The sequence below is a fragment of the Phascolarctos cinereus genome, unplaced genomic scaffold (genome assembly GCF_003287225.1).
Source record: "Phascolarctos cinereus isolate Bilbo 61053 unplaced genomic scaffold, phaCin_HiC Scaffold_4;HRSCAF=312, whole genome shotgun sequence".
Lineage (NCBI taxonomy): Eukaryota > Metazoa > Chordata > Mammalia > Diprotodontia > Phascolarctidae > Phascolarctos > Phascolarctos cinereus.
The window spans coordinates 21529592-21535591 of NW_027555847.1; positions in this window are offsets into that span (position 1 = coordinate 21529592).

Below are 6000 nucleotides of genomic sequence, written 5' to 3' on the forward strand. Positions count from 1 at the left end.
GGAGATCCAGCGAAGGAGTCTGAGAAGGAGCATTCAGACAGGAGGGAAGAGAGCCAGGAGAGCAGTCATGAAAACCTAGCAGGAAGAGATTCTGAAGAGGAGTATGATTGCCATTGTCAAAGGCTTCATGCCGAAAGGCCAAGAAGGATGAGAACTGAGAAAAGTCCATTAGTTTGTCCATTAAGATTGAGTTGAATAATGAGGTGAAAACTAGACTGCAGAGTGAGAGGAGAGGAAGTGGAGCCACAGACTTAATTGCCTTCTCAAGGAGTTTAACCACAAAAAGGGGAAGGATATGGAATAGTAGCTATTGGGGATGATCAGATCAAGTGGGAGTTTTTCAAAAATGGGGGAGACAGGGCATGTTTATAGGCAATAAGAAAGCAGCCAGTAGGTGGGGTGAGATTGTGGTGGATAGAGGGAAGTCTGCTGGAGAAGAAGAGATAGAATGGGATCATTTGTGCATGCAGAGGAGTTTGCCTTGTCAAGGGAGAAGGGCCACTTCATTATTTGAGATATAGTGCCTCATAAATGTCAGTTAAATGAATATACTGGAACTCCAAAGCATACACCACATTCCCCGAGATTTTTTAAAAATACTGAGTTTTGGGCAGCTTGTTGGTGCAGTGAATAGAGCTCTGGCCTTGGAGTCAGGAGGACCTGAGTTCAAATCCAGCCTCAGACACTTAATACTTACTAGTTCTGTGACCCTGGGCAAGTCACTTAACCCTGATTGCCTCACCAAAAATATATATGTATATATTTTATATATATATATATATATACACACACATATATATATATATACATACATATATATTTATATATTCAGAGTTTTAATTCACTTATATTTCCTATTCAGAGTGAGTAAGTTGCATATGTTTATTATTAGCCAAAACCTTAGTGGCCTACAGAGAAAGCAGTATTCCAAGTGTATAATTTCTGCTGAAATACTCTGAACATCTGTCTGGCGAAGTAAATGCCTGATAGCCAAGTGCTGGCACCTCTCTTTTCCTGTTGAACAATGTTCCTACCTCAGGTACCTTTCCTGAATGTTTTAGCTGTGTTAGCAATTGAAGCTTTGCTTTCACTTGCCTTCTCTTACCTGTGAACTGCCTAATTATACTGAAGGCCAAGAGGGGACAACTCCCCTATGGGACAGCTCCGCTTAGTCAGTGAACACTTCTAATGGTGGCAGCCAAAATTTCAGTGATCATTATGGGACTTGACAGGAACATCCATGAAAGTGAGAATGCCTTTCTGTCATCAGCTTAGAGCAACCACTGAGAAATGTTACCTGCTTGCAGTTTTCCATGTTGAATACAGAGCTCCTATATTGCCCAGGATGAGGATACTTGTGGAAGGGTAACGGTGATATGAATTGATTTGAACTACTAGGTTTCAGTGCTTGCAGACCTAGAATAGTCATTCTTAGAATTAGTTCTATAGTTCTTCTTTAGGTCACTAACAGCCAGGTTCTGATCCTTCAGGAACTTGTCTGGCATTAGATGAAGCCAAAGCTTTTAGCTCATAAATTCTTGGCATTGAAAGAGACCTCCAAGGCTATCTAATCCAACCCAGGATCAGATGGAGGCTTAGAGCTAAAAGACATACCTTTGAGGTCATTTAGCCCAACCTGCACTTTTCAAATGAGGAAGATGATACTGATAGAGGCACCTTTAGTCACAGAGGTGCTGTGGAGCAGACCCCCTATCAGAATCCCACCCATTCAGCTGCCTTCTCTATAGAAGTCAGGACCAACTAGCTTGGAAAGTGGAAATATATTTGGATTAGGGAACAATACAGGATAATATGGTCCGAGTCATTAACAAAAGGATGATTTCTAATTAGTGATCTGACCACCACGAGTGACCTCATTGAGAATTGCACAACCAGTTGTGCCTTCAAACTCCTTAACTTTCTTGAGATTCAGCAAATTCAATACTGATCAAGCTCATCCTGCCTGAAGGATGCCTTGCTAGTCAGTGTGGAGAGAGAGATGTTTGAAGCCAGACTCTAGTCCTTAGAACCTGCGGGATCTTGGGTCAAGTGGTTCATCTCTCTGGGCTCATTCCCTCAGATGGAAAATGAGGAGCTTGGACTAAAGGGACTTCCCTTCCAGTCCTAGATCTGGTATCCTATGAATAAAGCCCAGTCCTTCCCTCTGCTTGCTGGGTGCCAGGAGGTGAGGCTACAGAGAAGAAAATTAAGTCTCTTTTCGCCTGGGGCCAGGAAGGGGATGGGGTGAGTTGGAGATACACATAATTAACACTTGGAGTTTTGAGACACCCTAGAGGTCCATGCCAAAGAAACAAACGGAAAAAAAAGGTGTTACCAACAATTTATAAATCAGTCAGTAGGCATTTAAGTATCCACTGTGTTCCAGGCCCTGTACTAGGTATTGATACAACTATAAAGAATGAAATAATCCCTACTCTCAAGGAAGTTCAGTGGCAAAAGAGAGTTTTTGGTACAGATGGAATTGGGAAACTACACAGAGTGTTTCAATTGAAGCTTTTGAGGGTTGGGAGTGAAGACATTCTATTAGCCATGAACCTCTCAGTTCTGAGGTAGGCTGATCCTTGGGAAGGGACAGACTCTCGTGGCCCATACTCAATGCCTTCCTTCCCATCATGGTAGACCCTGCTAGAGGTTGCCTGCTTGGCATAGCCTTCAAGGATTCTGAGTCACCTTCACTCCTGCATGAGGCAGCTGTGAAAACATGTTGACTAACATTGGAATGATATAGAAGAGATTAGCAATGCCCCTCTGCAAGGATTAAAAAACCATTAAGCTCCCATTGTGTGTCAGGCACAGTTCTGGGAGCTTTGCCAACAGACGAGAGCTTGTGTTGGAGAAGGAGGGTACCCCCAGAAAGCGTAAGAAGAGGTTAGTTCAGGAAAGTGCTACTTCTTGCCATAGGTGGCACGTGAGTAGACCCTTGAAGGGAGCTAGGAGCTCCAAGTACCAAACACAAAGAGGGAAAGCATTCTAGGCAACGGGGCACAGCCTGTGCAAAGGTGGGGAGGCGAGAGGTAGAATACCCGGTATGGGGAAAAAAAAATCAAATAGGTCAGAGATGATGCTCAAAATCTATTGAAGTGTCTTTAAAAATGTACTCTGCTAAGTGATCAATGATTAGATGATCAGTCAGTAAACATTAAGCACCTACAGTGTGCCAGGCACTATATTAAGGGCTGGGGATACAAAGAGAGGCAAAAGACGGTCCCTGCCCTCAAGGAGCTTAGAATCTAATAGAGTAGACAGCAGGCGAACAAATATGTACAAACAGCAGGTTACATACAGGATAAATAGGAAATCACTAAAAGAGAGAAGGCACTGAAATTGTTCATCCTCCGTTCTGGAAAAGGATCAGTAATATCACATAGATGATGTCCTGAACTGGATTTAAGTGAAGCAGAGCTTTGAAGAGTCATCAGCTCCACTCTGTCTTCCAGAATCCTTGGAGCCCCGTGGCAAGATAAAAGTCAAGATGACTGGCCGTGGCCCAGCAGGGTCATGCAGGTAAGTAAGAATCTGACGGAAGATTCAACTTTGGGTCTTCCTGACTCAAGTCCAGCACTCTTACCTTTGCGAGCGATGGAGTCCTATGAATAAGAAGAGGTGAGGCAGCCGGTTTGACTGTACCGTAGAGAGCATAATGGGGAGTTCCTGTGTAATGTGGTTGGGAAAAGATTGAGACCAAATTGTGAAGAGATTTGGATGACAAGTGGAAGCGGCTGTGTTTTGTTCTTTTGGTTTTGCTTCTGGAGGTAATTAGGAGCTACTGGGCTTTAATTGAAAAGATCTGTGATGTGGTCAGACTTGTTTAGAAAAATCATTTCAGCAGCTGTATGGAAGATGGCCTGGAGAGGTGGGGAGAACCATTAGAAGGTGGTTGCAGGAGCCCAGGAGAGGGTCCAAGTTAGGCTGGTGGCTGTGGGGGTGGAGTGAAAGGACAGGGTCCAAGAGATGTTGTTAAGGGGAAAAACATACTCGCACAAGACCCAGCATCTCCTTGGACAGTGAGGACTCATGAATTGGCTCCAAGGCTGAGAACCTCAGTGACTGATAGAATGGTGATGGCCTTGGGGACAGCTAGGTGGTGCGGTGGATAGAGCTCCAACCTTGGAGTCAGGAGGACCTGAGTTCAAACTTGGCCTCAGACACTTGACGCTGACAAGCTGTGTGACTCTGGGCAAGTCACTTAACCCCAATTGCCTCACCAAAAAGCAAAAAAAAAAAATGCTGGGGAGAGACATAAAGAGTTCAGTTTTAAATTTGTTGTGCTTAAAATTCTCATCAGTTATCCAGTCTGAAATGGGCCTAAGCTCCTACCATTGCTTTTCTGTAGCTGGCACGGCTCTCTGACTCCTTCTCATGCCAGGTTATCCCTGTCCAGCAGGGAGGATGGACTCAAGGGGGACCCTCCCAGGAGAAGCTTCCACCATTGTCCCGGTGTGAGATGGTAGAGTCCGGAGACCCTGCGTTCAAATCCTGCCCCAGGCACTTATTAATTCTGTTCACTTCTCTGTGCTTCCCTCTTTCCATCTGTTAAAGGAGAGGGTTCGACTCAGTGACCTCCCTAAGTCTCCCATCCGATCTTAGTTCTTCTGACTTTGAGACTCCAGTTCCCCTGGGCACTTGAACTCCTGCTACACTCATGTGGTGGCCCCTCCACCTTCGTTTCCCAATGTACAGTAGGCTAGATTCACAGAAAGCAGCCAGCCTGTTTCTTCAGTGTTCTAGCATCGCCGAGAGGGGTTAGGACTTCTGTTAGCTCTGCTCGTGAGCCCCACTGAGCGTGCTGTCCAGTATGATCAACGTGTTGCCATTGGTTGGTGGTGGTTCTGTCGTTTCAGGCCTGTCTGACTCTTCATGACTCAGCAGAGATACTGGAGTGGTTTGCTGTTTCCTTCTCCAGCTTGTTTTACAGATGAGGGAACGGAGGCAAACAAGCTTAAGTGACTTGCCCAGGGTCACACAGCTAGGAAGTGTCTGAGGCCACATTTGAACTCAGGAAAAAGAGTCTTCCTGACTCCAGACCCCGTGCTCTACCTACACCTCTCTGTGCCTCAGTTTCCTCATTTATTTTAAGGCTTTTTCCAGCTTTAGGTCGAAGATGGTTGGTGGTGGCTCATTCTTCTGGCATCTGCTGCCCCCTTGTGGCCGGTGTCAAGACTGCAAGCACATCAGCTGAGAGCATTGACACAGCTCATGGATTTTGTGTCTAGAAAAGCAAGATTTCTGTAAGGGAGCAAACAGATTGTAGCCTCGTGATTTGGGGGATGCTTAGCGTAATTAGGACAGGACTAGGGGCTGGACCTGTGGTTTTACTGGTATTAGGAACTCCCGAAGGAGCACATTCCCTCTGCAGATACTGGTGGGGACCTCCTCTGCAGTTCAGTCTTAGCGAGTTGTCTAGACTTGCCTAAGCTGACACTAGAATAGGTCAGAAGTGGGACTCGAACCCAAGTCTTCCTGGCTTCCGGGCTAGCTCTCTACCCACCACCTCACAATTCCTCTACTTTAGCTTCATTACTTGGGGCAGATGGACGTAAAGGGAGTGAGCATTTCTATAGTACTACTATGTGCTTTACAGATCTCTTTTTATCTCTTTTAATCCTCACAACAACCCTGTGTCTTATCCCCATTTTATAGTTGAGAAAACTGAGGCAAACCGAAGTTAAGTGACCTACCTGGGATTGCACAGCTAGTAAGTATCCCAGGCTAGATTTGAACTCAGGTCCTCCTGACTCCAAGGCCAGAGCTCTATCCATTCTGCCACCTTGTGGCCCCGAGATGGTTCTTTTCCTCCGATTAGATTGTAAGCGTCTCAGGAGCAGGGACTCTCACCCATCCTTGTATCCCCAGCATTTATTACAGTGTCTAGTACCTAGCATCTCCCACGCCCGGTAAACGTTTGAATTAAAATGTGTCCTGTGGGAGAAGAACTGGGTTAGAAGCTTTGGGTTCAAGCCCCAGCTGTGGCTGCAGCCC